Source organism: Hippopotamus amphibius, chromosome 4, assembly GCF_030028045.1.
Source record: "Hippopotamus amphibius kiboko isolate mHipAmp2 chromosome 4, mHipAmp2.hap2, whole genome shotgun sequence".
NCBI classification, from domain to species: domain Eukaryota; kingdom Metazoa; phylum Chordata; class Mammalia; order Artiodactyla; family Hippopotamidae; genus Hippopotamus; species Hippopotamus amphibius.
In genome coordinates this window covers 164,704,342-164,721,020 of record NC_080189.1, presented here as the reverse complement: position 1 = coordinate 164,721,020, position 16,679 = coordinate 164,704,342, and the positions used below count along the sequence as shown (strand labels likewise).

General features: G+C 40.7%; 1 protein-coding gene across 10 annotated transcripts in view; it reads right to left on the bottom strand.

Moving 5' to 3' along the window:
• The window catches only part of NRXN3 (neurexin 3), a 1,504,067-nt gene that overhangs the window by 180,806 nt on the left and 1,306,582 nt on the right, over window positions 1–16,679 (bottom strand). The gene's annotated exons all lie outside the window — the stretch shown is intronic.

The following is a 16,679-nucleotide window of genomic DNA, read 5'->3' as shown; positions in this document are numbered from 1 at the left end:
AGGGTAACCTTAGGGCAATGATTGTGATGATTATGGTGATGGTGGTGGTCGTGACATTATCTACCTCCTGGGAAAAGCCCAGTAGCACCGCAATATAAATAACGATACTATTAAAACTCTTCTCCTCTAATCGTTGGTTATGACTAAGAGTTGGAATTAGTATTCAGAAGAAGACATAAAATGAAAGTAACCTCACTGATCAGATATCACCAGTCTCTTACAACCTCTCTGAAAGGCATCACCAGTATGCAGCGTGTCAGGAGGGAATGGGCGAGAAGAGAAAAGAGACATTTTTCTCCATTTCTCTAGTTGTCTGGCTTACTGGCTAAACAGTTGGTTGGACTTTCAAAAATATAAAATTTAGCTGTGACTCTGATGTTCTACAAGACTGAGTCACAATATGTATTCATACAGTCTCTGTTATCCTCTATTTCCTTATATTCAAGAACAAGGAGAAAGAGGAGGAAAGGAAGGAGAAGGATACGGGAAAAGAAGTCCAGAACCCAGATAAACCAAGACATGGGAAAGATTTCACTGAACCTCAAGTTTAGTAATTTGGTTCATTCAATACATAAATATACTATTCATTAACCACTCACTATGCTTAAAGTCAATATATTAGGACTTCCAGTGAGATTTTAGGTACTAGTTTCCATATAGTTTGCTACACTTCACTTATTTTCCCAAAAGACAGGCTTTCCTCAACTAGCCGATTTTCCTTTAGCATGTGAACACATCTTGTGCCCAATTAAAGAATGAATAAGTACCCAGGAGTCTTAATCTTAAAAAGCAGGGATCTAGGCTGATCAAAAGAGGCTGCTTTCAGCATGCAGGGATGCTGAGATACAGGGCGGACATGATTGCTTCCTTTGTGCTCTGATATCACAGCACACAATGTAAAATGATGTCTGCAATTCCCATGTTTTGGTCCCTGGGAGAAGTAATTCAGGTGCCTCCCCAAATGGTGACTAAACATACTCATTTTTTCTTAAGTCTCTAAGAAACAGGATTTCTTGAAGCCCTGTTTATTGTGACACTGTGTTCTCAGCTTTGTTTTGTTTTGTTTTCCTGTCTCTGGATCTCCAGCACTAAACAAAGCACCTACTATTAAAACATGATGCATGGATAAATGAACCTGATGATGGGTTCTTCTGCATCTTTCATGCCCATAATTAATAATATTATGATCCATTTTATTCTTTCTCCTTAATGCTCTGGGAATGCAGAAATGACAATATGACTTTTTCTGCTTTCTCTTACTTAAAGAGTTGGCATGCACTTCTAAGGGGGTGTGTGTGTGTGTGTGTGTGTGTGTTGGTACCTAATCACCCTCATGCCTAAATAAGCAAGGCTATAATAACCTGAGTCATAACCTTTTTAGCAGAATTGAAGGACTGAAGGAGTTAAGAAACCATGACTGCAGACACCATTACTCCTCTGCCCACCCCACAAATGTGGGCTGTTTATTGCCCCACAGTTCTTCAATGAGAAACCACTGTATAAATTCTGGATGCATGGAAAGGACTGCTGGTGATTCAATTCACCTCAGAGTCACTAATTAATCATGGATGGAGAACAGTTTTAGGGGGAGAGAGGAGACCTTTAAACCAGCCTTCTGCAGCTTTTCAGCAACAGCAGTGGCAAAGTACAGTTCTGGCTCACTGAGTAGGCTGATCAGTGAGATATATTCTTGGGCAGACTTTCTGCAAGATCCATAATAGATTCAGGAAAAGAAGAGATTTAATCTCTGCCAGAAGAAATATTTGGTCCTTATCTTAGGCGCCACACATTTGCCATCACAGTCACTGTTTTGGAGAGGTCTCCTTAATCCTGCTAGCACGTTGCCAGTGTCAGTGGAGACCCTTACCCAGATGTTTCGCTGTTTCCCGTGGTGGTAAATGTAACTGTGCTGGACCTCAGATGTGGTCTCTTCACTCACAGTAATAAGATTTCATTACTGCAATCTCCTTGTCATTTGTCATGGGACCACAGTGGCATTATAATCTGTGCCTAATGGCTTTGTCTCGGTTCATTATAAGCTTTGTGGCAAATACCCATACAGTTGCCCAGGCTTGAATCCATCATGCTCAGATGCCATGAAAATAAACTCTGCTGGCCAGGTGTCCAGAGGAGAGGAGATGGGAAGGATAAAAAGCATTGGCTCTGACGTCAGTCCTGACTAACCTTGGGCAAGTTACTTAACATTTCTGAACCCATTTCTTGATAATAAATTATGGGGACAGGATGTCAGCTTTACATACTTTGGAGGGCTGTTATGAGGCTGAAGTGACATAATGAATGTGACAGTACTTTATAAATAATAAAATATTATACCAATATAAGGGATACATGAGATCAGGAGAAGAAACCATCCAATCATGTGACTATTTAAAACACTGTGATTACTGGAGAAGTTCACTGCTTCGATACCAATAAACATGGGTTTTAGCATATCTTGGTTCAAATAATACCTCTGGTTCTTAAAGCTGTATGACCTTGGGCAGGTTGTTTAACTTCTGGCGTTTCTTCTAAAAGGGGGCGCTTGTGGGGAGAAAGGGAAATTTCAGTGAAGATTTTAGGAGAACACATGTGTGAAGCACCTGGCTGTGCACACTTCGGGACCTCAATAAATGTTAAGTCGCCTTTTCTCTTTCTTTCCCCCCACTGGTTTACTTGAAAGTAGTGGCACAAGTCAAGGACTGGTTGGTTTGGCAACATTGTCATTAAGAAATATTGTAAAGATAAATGTAAATTTTAGCAAATAGAATACTCAAAAAACAATATTTGCATGGTTGATTTCCTGCCACAATTTGGTAGTTGCTCTCTCTCCACATTCCTTGGTGCCTTTTATAAGCCTCTCCAAGACAAGCAAAATGTAGCTGCAAAAACAGCATGACTATAAATTTTAATAACTCCACACCCTTCACCACTAAAGTTGCTACCAAGGCAATCACTTCAATCTATGTTTCTCCTTGATATTAAAAACAAAGACAAGTGGTAAATCAGAAGACATTACCAAAGAATCCTCAAGTGCATTCAGGAAAAAACTGAACAGTACAGAAACAGCTGTCTTTAAATAGCCAGTAAGTCATTCTTCATGAATAATGACTCTTTATGAGCCCACCTGGTTCTTCAAATTAGTACGGCTCCAGCTTTCTGATCCTCCATCAGCCAAATAGCAGTTATTGCTATCGAGGTGACCCAAGAGATGCTACTGACACCAGAGTCAGATTTCAGGAGCAGAAATGCATAGGGGCAAGAGAAATCCTCAGGAATAAAGATCTCCCTGAAGGCGATCTCTTCATTCATTCCAGAGTGCCCCAGGGGAAGGGAGAATGCACCATCTGCTACTTTAGAAAATTGCAGCTGACAGAAACAGAACTGGCGCTCTCAAACGTGCACCAGGGCACTATGCAAAGGAAGCAGTTCTCAATATCTTAACTTCTAGGCTTCGCACAGATTTGTGAGTTCAGTGCAGGGGGTAAAACAAGGAGAGCAACATGAATGTGAGTCCTCTTGGGGCCAGACACTGTCAGATCCACACCCATTTCAGAGTCTGGATTGTAGTAAATCGAGTGATCAGTGGCACTATTTCCCACATTTTGGTAGTTCTCCTCCATTACGGGCTCATAGGAGAGAGAAATTCTGGATCTCCTTGTGATAGGTGGGGCCGATGGACCAGTGTTGACCAATAAAATTGGGTGTCACTGCTGAACCATCTGTTTAATTGCTGGTATGAGATCTGCCAGAATTCTCCCATTTGCTCTGAACCACTGCACTCAGCAAATTCCTCGCAGTGGCTTCTTCGTCAGTCTGGGTCATTGGGTAAGGATGACAACAAGCCACACTGCAGGGGACATGGCACATGTGAGAAACAAAGCGTGATTGCTTTGTGCCACCAAATACTGCTATTTAGAGCTGTTTGTTATTGCAGCATAACCCAGACTATCTACATGATGGAGTAGGTGCTCAGCAAATATTTTCAATAGAATAGTTTTCAAATTTCCACCATTACCCTCCAAATTTTATAGCTTAAAAAGATGAAGATTCAAAGAATTGAGAATTCACACAATGACTAAGATACATATTTAAGATTATAATACAGGTCTGTCTGACTTTAAAACCCATGAATTTTCCACCTTGTTATGTTTCCATCACATGTATTCATGTTGCAACTGAGTTATTTACATAAAGTGGTATATACACTACATATCATATACTTTACATCTGTATAACCTGTCCTACCTGTCTGCCTAAACTACTTGTGTGTATTTCAAATGCAGGGATCCTAACAGGTGCTCAGTAAATGCTCATTAAATTAATGGATAAATGAATGAATGAATAATGAATTAGAATGTGTGGTCATGATTGAAAAAAATTGTGCTCACATGCTTTTATACCATGGGAGGCTAACCAGGATTTGAACAGCACAGGGTAAAGCAGAGAATTGGTCATCTATATTGAGAATTTTTGTTGCAATAAATCTTGGGCAAAACATATAGTCTCATTACGCTTTATATATGCCATCTGTAAAATACAAAAGGATGAGGTACAAATTACTTGATTTATCAGATAATTTTGACTGAGGGAGGATTTTATTGAAGTTCACTGGGATAAACACCCTGCATTTAGTAAATCACATATGGGTTCTTTTCCTGGCTGCTAATTATCTTTCAGTGCAGATCATAAGTCCATTTTTTCAATGTTATAGCCTCCTTGGTCTAGACCCAGGACAACAGCTACATAATAAGCAGCGAGTGTGCACTTCCAGTATGCAAAGCCAGGTGCTCTGAAGGGATTCAAGACCAGGTCCCTCCCTCAAGAAGTCCAAGATAGAGAATAAACCTATCAGGAATCACTCAACCTGACAATGACCCGGTCTCCTTCCCTTGAGGAGCTTAAGTGTGGCTGTGTGGCAGGCAGGGCAAGGGAGGAGAGAAGAAAAGGTCTGCTCTGGGTCCCAAAGCCTTTACGATTTAGAAGCAGAAAACCTGAGCTCAGTCAAGGCTCTCTCTGTATCTTGTTGCCCAGATGATCTGGAACAGGTCTCAACTGCCTGTGTGAAAAATGGGAACAACAATACGAAGACAGCAAGAATAATAGTGCCTGTGTTGAATGGTCCTTAAGATAAATGAATAAAAGCTCGGCAAATCATGAAGTGCTGCACAAAGGACGATACAAACATAGCGTTAATGGTGGGGGTGAAGATGCTGTTAATAGTGAAGGTAGTGAGGATAACTGGGTGAGAAATAGTATGACAGGTGATGGGTGCGTCAGAGGCTTTTGCACAGGCCCTACGTGATACTTCGCTATTTGAAATGACTGTCTCCCATTCAAGATCATCAGCTCCAGAATCTGTACAGATTGTCCCTAGAAAATTCACGTTAAAGGGCTTGGAAATAAATTCTATTTTTCTAAATCTGCACAGGTCTCCATGACCTTTGTGCCCACCCAGTAAAACTGCATCCACCTTCCCCCCACACCCGCTGCACTTGTGCTTCTCCTGTTGTTTTGCTGATGTCTGGTTGCACGAGGTCAATCAATTAAAGCGGATTAGATCCACAGGCTGAAATACTAACAGAGAGCCAAGAGAGATAAGACTGATAAATAGCTCAAGACAGCTCCATCTCTAACTCTCAGCAAAGAAAAAAAAAGAGAGAGAGAGCATGGATGACAGCTCAGGACAACAGGAACTCTGACCCAACGTGGGGAATCAAGGAAGGACAAGACAGCTGGTGCAAGTAAATAAGAAACAAGTCAGAGCCAGGGCTCTAAGAGTCACCGGTCGCACGCAGGCATCCTGAGTCATCATGTCCTTCAAATCCACTCTGAACATGCACTTGGGATCCACAGACCCCAATGTCACACTGCCTCGTTTGGTAGTTAAGTCTGACTACAAAGCAAAAATTCAAGTTCATTTCCGTAAGAGCCCCATGTTGCACCAGGGCCTGGAGCAGTCTCCTGGCAGGATTCAGGTGACAGCTGGCAGGGCAGGGCTGACTGAAACCCAGTACAGACTGAACATCTCCCATAAATGCCTTCCTGTCCCCCAAGTCTCTGCCACAGCTGTGAGGAGCCACCCAATGGCCTTAATAAAGAGACCTTAAGCCCTGTGCTCACAGTAACATCACAATCCTCAAAATTAGGAAGCACTTTTTACATGGCCAAGAATTCTTCTGGAATATCTTAGATCTCACCTACATGCTTACAAAGTGTGGTCCTGGGACCAGCAGCATCAGCATTACTTAGGAACTCCTTAGAAATGCAAATTCCTGGATCTAAAATCGGACTCTAAATCAGAAACCCTGGAGCGGGACCCAGCAATCTGTATTTTCACAAGCTCTCTAGGTGATTCAGATACTTGCTAAAGCCTGGGAACAAATTCCTTATGTTAATATCTTCGTTCCGCTAGAGCTATGGTGTCAACTGGGGGTGATTTAGTGCCCAGGGACATTTGGCAATGCCTGGAAACATTTTTGCTTGTCACAACTGGGGGTGGGGTGCTTACAGTCTCTAGGGGGTATAGGCCAGAAATGTTGCTGAATATCCAACAATACACGACCAAGAAATACCTGCCCTATAGTGTGAATAGTGTCACTATTGGAAACTCTGCAGCAGGGAGTACAAAACTGCAGCCACACAAGAGACACCCATAAAGCATGCACTGCATGACAGAAACTGATCTGCAAACATTGTATATAGAGTCTAACTGGTTCCTCACAATACTTCTTCTATGAGCTGGGTATGCATGCACACAACACAAATACAGCACACGCAAGGCACATGTGTATATGAGGGCACGCCTGTGTGTACCCATATGTAAATTTCACATATTTGGTCAGAAATCGTCTGGACCTCAGAGCACAGGGTGAGCAATGAGCATGTGTGGATAATCTGACTTGCTCCTACTCTATGTTCTATTCAAGTGCCCTTTTTACAGATGTACTTGGCAAAGCAAGCTTACACAGACAGAAAGTGGCAGGTCTGGAATACACATCCTGTGTTATTTCCCCTGTCTGCTCTTGGTAACCCCTTTCTCTTATCGCTCATCGTCACTACCCTAGGAAAGCCTCCCAGTACATCTCCCCAGGCACGATGACATTAGCTGATAATTCCAAATCCAATTTAGTCCCTTGACCCTTCACTGCAGACTAGGTCATTCTAGTCAGTTTCCATGAAGAGGTATAATCAGTTCTGAGTGGGCTTCAAAGGAGAAACTCCCTGTCCTAGGACTAGATATTCCAGCCCAAGGAGGAGCAGCAGCTCCCTTAGGGAAGACAGACCAGTAAATAGCTGGTAACCTTTCAAGACCTATTCTGTGATGGTAAGGAAACCTTCAGTGATTCTCCAAAGTGATTTACTATCTGCCTATCTGTCGAGTGACAGACTGAGTTAACGTTATGGCTTCAAGAAGAATGGACTTAGGTGAATAATAAACCTCAACCAAGAATTCTTGGTTTAATAAGTAAGGCATTCTCAGTCATTCCTGTAGATGAATTTCCAGGTTAAGCTCTATACCATTTTCTAACCGAAGAGGAAAAAAAAAAAAATAGGATACACATTTCAGAACTGAGAGATTTAGTACTTTGGGATTATCAAAAAATACAGTGTAGATAAGTGCATCTTTTTATGACGTCTTTGGAGAATGGGTATGCAAAGGATGCAGGAGGCAGAATGGCCTGAAGCAGAGATCAGCAACTATGGCCAAATTTGGCTGTTGCCTGTTCATGTAAATAAAGTTTTATTGGGACACAGCTGTGCTCCTCCATTTTTATATCGTCTTTGGCTGCTGCAGCACTACAACAGCAGAGCTGAGCAGTTGCAACAGAGATCACGGGGCCTAGAAGCCTAAAATATTTACTGTCTGCCCCTTTACAGAAAACGTTTGCTGACCCCTGTTATGAAATCTTGCACAATTTAAAGCTGGGTATGATTTTTTTTTCTTTAGTTTTTGACCAACGGTTTATGTTAACATTGTCAGAGTAACTCAAGCAGAGAGTGGGAGAGTCAAATGGGGAGCCTGTACCAACTCTTTCAACTATTACTGACAAATAGAACACATTTCTAACAAGATAAGACAAAATGTATAAAAATTCATCCAAGTTAGGCATAAACTAGTCTATCTCAGATCAATCAATGGTGGTTTAGATACTAAAATCAATTCAACATAACACTGAAGGTGGGCAGCTGTGGATACAGAGAAATAAATTAGAGGCTTCTGGCAAAAGATGATGGTAGCTAGGAATGGGTTGGTAATGGAGGAGATGAAGTGAAGTTGTAAAGTTATTAAAATTATAATGATATGACATTTTCTTTCTGAAAATTTATCTAGTTCTGTGGAGTGAATCATGCATATGTTAAAGGCTTGGGACTCTAAAAGCCAGCACACATCACTCTAATGTCAGGACTTGAGTTTATTACATTAGATGGAATGAGAGAAGCGAATAGCATTGCAACCCAATGAATATCTCAGTCTCCAGGGCTCCCATGCATTTGCAAGACACTTGACTCCTTTGAGTGATAAATGGTGATTAACTGAGCTCTCTTGGTTTACCTGCAAGGAGAATCTACTGTGTCATCATCTTGGGACGAACATACTGAAATAGGGGCTCATTTTTCCTTTCCTAGTTATTGTAAACAAAATGGCCAGCAGACTCTAATATATCAGCAGTGCCTGTCTGCACACAGGGAAGGCGGTGTGTGTGTGTCCTGGAGATAGCGTTGCAGCTAGGTATTTCATCCAGGTGATATTTTATGGTCCTCCTCTTTGTCAACTATCACCACTGTAACAGTCTCTCTTGGATCTTATCAGCATTTCGAATTCAAAAGGTTTATTCTGACCTACCCCCAACCAGCAATAAAAGCAAGAGAGGGAAAAACAAAACAAAAAAAGAAACAACAACCAAAAAAACCAGGGAAATTTAAACAAGCTGTAGCAAGTAAGAAGGCAGGCTTTCTGGCCTCCATACCAGTGTCAAAGTCACTGTAGGGGAGAGTAATCTGGACGTCCCAGAAAAAGTATGAAAAGAAGAATACTTTCCTTGGGCCCAGGGTGAGATTAGTAAAAGTCATCCAAATGGGAGACTTTAAAATGTATCACAGAGAGCTGACTCATGCTTTTGGAAAAGCATCCAACATAGCAGCACTGAGAATTATTTCAAAGCTGCATGCTCTTTTGGTAGAGTAATTAGAGAACACATCTCCTTATTTTAATTTACTTGAATTTAATATTGCTACCAAAGTGTAAAGTGAGTAAGTTTCAGGCAAATGAGGGAAATACCCCTGAGAAACTAGGAAGTCATTGCTCCTCTATGATCTGGCATGCACTGGGAGCCACCTGGGAGCTAGCCACAGCTTCAGATACATAAATTATCCACAGAGTTTATAATAAATCCACGCAGAATATGAAGAAGTATTTGTAGTGTGGCTTTTAAAGGGCACAAACATTCCTTATTCTCTTCCTTATGAGTGTGCTACAGTTTTACTCACTGATATAAAGATGCTAAATGATTTCATCCAAAAGTCTAAGGAACACAGTGCTAGGGAAATAGAATTGTGTCTCTATGCATGCCCATGCAAGTGTGTGCATGTGTGTGCATGCGTGTGTTTGAATAAGACCTTAAAGCTTAATATACGAAAAAGCTAGTTTCTCTGAGCCTCTCCTTTGCTTTTTAAGTACAGTGATGATGATTCAGGAGAATCTAAGCCTCTCTGTGTCCATCAAAAAGCATCTGTAGTCAAGCTCTAATACTGCCCTTGGATAGTCCCGGAACAGTCAGTGGAATGCTTAGGACTTTACTTCCAAGAAGGCTTCTCGGGAATATGAAACTATCACAGACATAATTCAGAACAAATTATGGATTCAGGGTGAATTAAATATCAAGATGATCTAGAGTCAGCATGAGCTCCAGGGAATGAACTGATTGATCATTAGGGATCACAGATCCAGTAATGACCCAGAGACAGAACAGATCTCCTAGGCCTGGCTCAGAACAACACTTGAATGAAGTGCCCTTTCCTATTTGGAGACGAGACTTCCCTTTGTAGAGAGTCCAGCTTTCCTAGCCAGCATACAAAGACGTACAGAGCTAACTACAGACCTCCCAGAGCCATCTTTGATTAATTAGGTCTTTCTTCCAGTTATCCCATAATCCCACCAGTATCTTTTCAACAATAAAGTCAATTGCTTGTGTTGATTCCTTTCAATGATTTTTTTTTAATGAAATGGTTCTTTCCCTCAGTCACATTACTAGCATTGGAAAGGCAGAAGATATATTCTTATTTTCTATCTCTTTTTCCATATGGAGTGTTCAATAAATGTTCAGCTGAGCACCTGACACAACGGTGAAAGCATCTTTGCTTTTCTCAGCAAGCAACACTCTAGTGAAGAGTGCAACATCTCCAACCATGGTCTATTTGTTGCTTATCAATTTTTGCTATGATTTTGCTTCGAAAGAGTGCTTCTGAAAAGGTGAACCATGACAACGTCTCAGGGGACCATGGGCATTAATTTATTTCACGTAGTCTACTAAAGCAGTATTCTAGATAATTGCCAGGAAATCAATGCAGCCCAAGGAGAACTTGCTCTGTAGACCTGGAGGTGAGAGGTTTAGTAATTAATTATCAAGGTCCTCAATCTACTCTGCTTTTTTTACTTGGACTAGTATTCAAACTGAAGTCCCAGAGGTGGACACCACTCCATCCCATTACCAGTTCCTTGAACCATTTGATTCCCATTAAACACCATTTTAATCTTTGAAATATTTAAGATGCCAGATTTCCAGAGAAACTCATTTTCATTTTCCTGCCTTCTCCTCTACTCCTCAATGCAGTGACTGTTGGTCAGTGCAACATTCAAGTTCTGCCTTTTGGGAGCCTGTCCCCTCATCACAGTCTTCTAGGTCCACCTCTAAGTGAGCTGTGCTACAATCACCATCCACTTTCAATTTGCACTAGACTTGCACTAGATCTTTACACATAGTTATATTTTTAAAACAATATCTTTATTTCTCTGTTGCATGAGTCAGAGTCAAGTCACAGAGGCTTTGCAATCCAGGATCTACTGATTATACACTCTAGACAGGGTACTTTGTCAGGACCATCAGAAGGTAAAAAATATATTTAGCATTATTCAGCCATCAAGAGTGTAAACTCCACCCTGGTATTGTGAAAAGGGCAATAGTACTGGAATCAGAAGACATGAATCTAACTTCTAGTTGTTCTCTTAATGCAAATCCTGGGACAAGTCACAAGTGCTCTGGGCATAGTTTCCTCAGGTGTAAGACAGGGTCAGCATCACTGAGCTTGCTGGGTAGTGATGAAGGTTAAAAAAAAAAAAAAAAGTGATGTTTATGACAGTGATTTGAAAATTACGGGGCACAGAAAAAAAAACATTATTACAAAATACACGGGGACAAATACAAATGGAAACAAGCCCACAGTTATCTACATTATGAGAGAAGAATTAAAAACAGACATTTATAGTCAGTCCTTGACAAATTGCCCAAGTGACTGGAGGCAGAGGATGTGTCCTTCAGAACAGAAAATGCCACCTTATCCAGGAGGGGGTCAGGCCAATGGTAGGAAAAAACTGGGGTTAGATCAGATATATTTTTTTTTCTTTTTCTTCCGGCACACGGGCTTCGTTGCTCCGCGGCATGTGGGATCTTCCTGGAGCTGGGATCGAACCCGTGACCTCTGCATTGGCAGGCGGATTCTTAACCACTGCGCCACCTAGGAAGCCCCAGATATATTTAAGTAATGAAGATGAGGAAGGAGGTATGGGGGAGGTTTAAAAGGTTGAAACTATTGGAATGAAAATGAAATTCAGTCTTAGAAAGAGAAAATTAGGAAATACTTGGCATAAAAACACTTTAGAATCTCAACCAGCTGATCTGCTCTCTAAAACGTCAGTGATTTTACTGAGACACAAACGTTTGCATGTTCAGGTAGACTCTCAGGGCTCAAGACATCCAAACAAAAAGAAAGCGTGTTTAAGGTTCATAAACATGCTAAATCTTAGAGAATATTTTCTTTCTTGCCCTAAGGGCCCTCCCCAGACCCCCTGGCAAATGTTTCCTTGATAATGGCTCAATTACATTTATGGAATTTAGAAAACTATAGACTCAACATAAATATAAATAAAATCCTTTATTCCTCAAGTGTGCCCTGCTGCAAACTCCCCTGCTTTCTGCTGTAGACATTTCTCTTCTAGCAGGCGAAGAGCTTTAGCTGTTTAGAAGGACAGTGATTTTTGTGGCACTTACACTTGACCTTGGCCCAGAAGCCATCAAGGCAGACACCATCCAAGCAATGCTAGAGCACCCACGTTTCAGCAGTAAGCAATTATCTCACTGAGCATAGATGTTCAATGACACCTTCGATTCATTTAAGGCAGTGATTAAGGTCAGAGGGAAGTAAAAACTTAGAAGAGGGAAGGAAGTAGTAGGGATACAGACAAGGAATTAGAGGAGTGACACTAAAGCTATCTACTAAACCTCATCTGAAAGAAGAGGGGAAACAGCTCCTCAAATCCTTAAACAGAGATGTATTTCTTGCCACTCTACTTTGTAATGAGTTCAAGAAACTTTCTGCAGGCAAATACCTGAGGCAAATGACTTAGAAAGCTAGCTACAAGCAGCGACACCTTCCTTAATAGACAGCAGTATGCATTGTATTGCTGATTCCACTGCCAAAGGATGATTGCTGATGAGCCATCCCGCCTCTGCTCACCAGACAACCAAGTCCATCCAGGGATGCACAGAAACAAGCACACAGGGCCCATGTGAAGGGCAGAGAGGACCGGGAGTCACGTGTCTACGCCAGAGGGACACGTTAAACACACAGTACTGAACCTTGGCAGGGGGGCGGGACATAGCTCTTGGAAGAGTAAGGAAAGCTGTTTTTTTGGTTTGATTTTTGTCTCTTGATTATTTTTCTCTAATAGAGACTTATTAGCTGCATTGTGGAACACAGAACATTGTGTAATACAAATAGAACCTACAAACTGGATCTGGCTCTCAGATGCATATTGTTTTATTTTTTAAAGGGGCGGGTACTCATAGTTTCTTTTAAAATGTGACAGTTTTCAACATTTAAAAATCAGAAGGTCTCTCATGAATAGTTAGATTTCTAAGTTCTTTTGAAAATGATAAGATTGAGCAACACTGGGATAACATTTCTAAAATACAATTAAAGGCCAGAGCAGATTGGAGGGGAAAGGCACAAGTTTCCAAATCACTACAGTCTCTACCACTCCCTATTGACTATTAGATGCCAAGTCTGAGTGTTGGTTGCCATTTCTCACCAAGTTTCCCCCCTCTCTTTCTCTCTCTCACTTGCTCTCTTTTGTTTTGTATACAAACAAAGTAAAGGTAAGAGTAAAGATAAAGGGAGTAAAGAGTAAAGTTAAAAGGGAAATATGTTTGTCACCACAGGACTAGCAACTTCTCTGAACTTCCACAAAAGATAGATCAAGAGCCATGGGATTCAAGAAAAGAGAAAGTGCATTTTTTCTTATACCCCAATCCATTTTAATCACTTAAATTATCGGTGTGCACTTTGCAGATTTTTCAGTTTTTTTTAAGCCCTAATGTACTATAATAGTCATATGCTTTTGAGTAATGCAGGTTTGGCTTTGGATCTTAACTCTATCATTTACTGTGTGTTCTTGACCAAATTGTTTAGATCTTCCAAGCCTTAATTTTCTCATCTTTAATGTTAGGAAACTATTACCGACCACAAAAGCTTGTTCTGAGGATAAAACAATATATACAGGCAGCTAGCAGATAACAGAAGATACTCGAGGAATTGTCGTTTCCTTCCCCTTTGAAGGGTTGGGATGAATTAAGCGGACTCGATCATAAAATCACACACACATCTAAAGTGCCTGCCAAATTGTAATGACCCAACTGCTGCTTCAGAGAGATGGCTCAGCTCAAGGTTTTAATGCACTTTTCATGAACTGAAGCACAACAACAAAATCTATCACTGTTAGGCAGCCTCATAAGAAGGTTGGATTTAAACAAAATAGACTTCATTCTGAGCTCTGAAGTATGGCAGCTACCTTCACCTTGACTTAGAGACACACTGATAGGAAATGTACACTTAGCCAATAAACAGTAGGATTAATAAATGCCAGAAAAGACAATGACAATAAAATGCATTATTGAAAGTTGCCTAAGAGCAGACCTTTCAGTATAGAAAGGTACATATACATTTTATGCAAACACACTTTTAGTTCTGGGAGTACATATATCTGCATGGCGATAACCATCAAGAAAAATTTAATGTAGGCTGCTGCTCTAGAACAACCATTTAATTTTGAACAGATCGTGATATTGAAAAAAAATGTTTAAGTTATATAACACACTTGGCAAATAAATAAAAAATATTCATTGCAATATAACAGCTAGAAAAACAGAATCGCTGCTCTACCATGTTGAGGTTTAAGTGGGCAATAAATCATAGCCTCCTCCATTCTGAATTCCAAGCCAATTGAGAAATAGACACAGGCTAAAGGACCAGCAAACTTTATTGCCTGTGAAGCTGAGTAGGGGAAGTGGTCTGGGACGAGATTCCTTGTCCTGTTCTCTTCCCTATTGCCCCCTGCAAAGATGAAACTGGCAACCTGGATATGCCCAGCACAGGGAGAAGAACTCTCTGAATAGAAAGAAGGAAAGGGTCTCACCAGACACGTGCAAACCCGTCAACCAATCCTACCAACTAAATAAGGGATTGGAGAGAAGGCACAAGAAGTATCACCCCCAAATTTTCTTTCCAGGGAACAGCAGTTGCTTCATACTGTATATGTATAGATGGGGGAACCATCTCTTTTCTAATACATCTGAAGCCCAAATAAGCTGTTTCCAGGCACCCCTACAAATACACATTGACCCATAAGAGAAGCTAGAGAGCCAAGCCTCAGACATCTAAAGAGGACTTGTTATTTGGAGGTTGGTATATGTTTGGAGGTTTGAGATATTTACTTTATGGCCATGGTGAAGTTGGCTGCCTTTGACTAACCAGTCAATAACTACCACTATTTCTGCTGACTGTTGAAATTCTTAGCAACATGCAGCTAAGGTCTTCGACTTCTGGACATTGGGGTGCCAGAAAAAATATCAGGAAGAGGAATGTTAAATATGACTCATAAGCAAAGAAATTACTGTCCGAATTGGTAAGATTTTAGCAGGCCTGTGGAATTTTCTTTAATCAAGAACTTCTGCCTCCATCCTAAGGGGCCCAGAGATCTGCTTTGCTGTCATTTACGTCAATGCACCAGCCAAGACTCTTTAGTGCAGCCCAACTACGCTGTCAACCCCAAATCCCAAGGGATGCATATAATCACCATATTTACTGTGATGGCCCAGGCAATAACGATACCCACCGCCTGTAATGAAACTACAAAATGCACGTGTCATTTTGGAGATGCTATTTGTTCAGGCAGAGCTGTCTGTCAGCTGTCTCTGGCCAAGCGATAAAACCTACAATTTAGTTAACAAACTGAGACATCATAGAAATCAGTGCTTTTAACAGGCTTCCTCGATTCACTTGGGTTTTTCTGCCTGTCTTACATATCGCTAGTCTCTGGCAAAGTGGCACTGGTGGAAGGAGGTCCTGGTGGAGTTGAAAAGACAAGAAAAAAAAGGGGGAAAAAAAAAAGGCAAGAAGTTGGCTGAATTCTAAAGTGGAATCTTCCCTAGAAGAAGAAAATCCAGAAAAACCATACGCTGGCTCCAGTGACTCTCTTGTTGCCAGCTGGGCAAATCTCAACCCTTTAGCCATGCATCCCAGATCTTCCATTATCAGGTGCTAAACTTTATCCCCTGTATTCTTACCAAACTTTCTGAACCTTCTGCCCCATCCATAAGCATTGATTAGTCTAGTCATTCATTTAGCAAGTATGTATTGAACACCTACCATATAAAAGATTTTGTTCTAGGTATTAATTCCAAAATGAACAGACCATTTCTACTATTCAAGTAATCCTTGTCCCAAAGATGGAATGGATGGTGGCAACTGTCAAGAAGAACGGAAATTGGACTGAATTCTATGGGTCTAGTTTAAGAAAGAAGAGAATACAGGAAACCCATCTTAGAATAAAGGCTTCCAGGGAACCACCTGATAGGATGATCTATGAATTTTCACAAGAGCTTTCACATGATCTTTTTAAGGACAGCAAAAACTATGGAAGAAGTAGAATTGGCTTTAGATTAGAGTGATATGGGAAGCTTTATAATGGAAGTAGAATTTAAATTCCACCCTGAACTTGGACAGAATGTGGATGGTCCAATTTAGATGCTTTTATGTCAACAGTGTTATAGAGATGCAAGATCTCTGAAACTAGGTTTAGGATCCAGGAAACCTGAGTTTAACCCTGGATTATTTCATATGAATCAAGTAACACTGAACAAGTCATTTAGCCTGAGTATTAGCTTCTTATCTTAAAAATGGTAATAAAAATACTTAGCCTATGTAGTACATAGAGTAGTTATAAAAGCTGAGATAATATATATAAAAGTGCCTGGTAAATTGTAATGCACAATACACATATAAGAAGATCATTGGGTGCTCTACATTAATTGTTGCTTTGATTTTAAATGTAGATGGCTGTTTCTTCTTCTAGCTTTTACTTTGATAATTTTTAAAAGGCTGCTTGTACCCTTTTTAAAACCTTC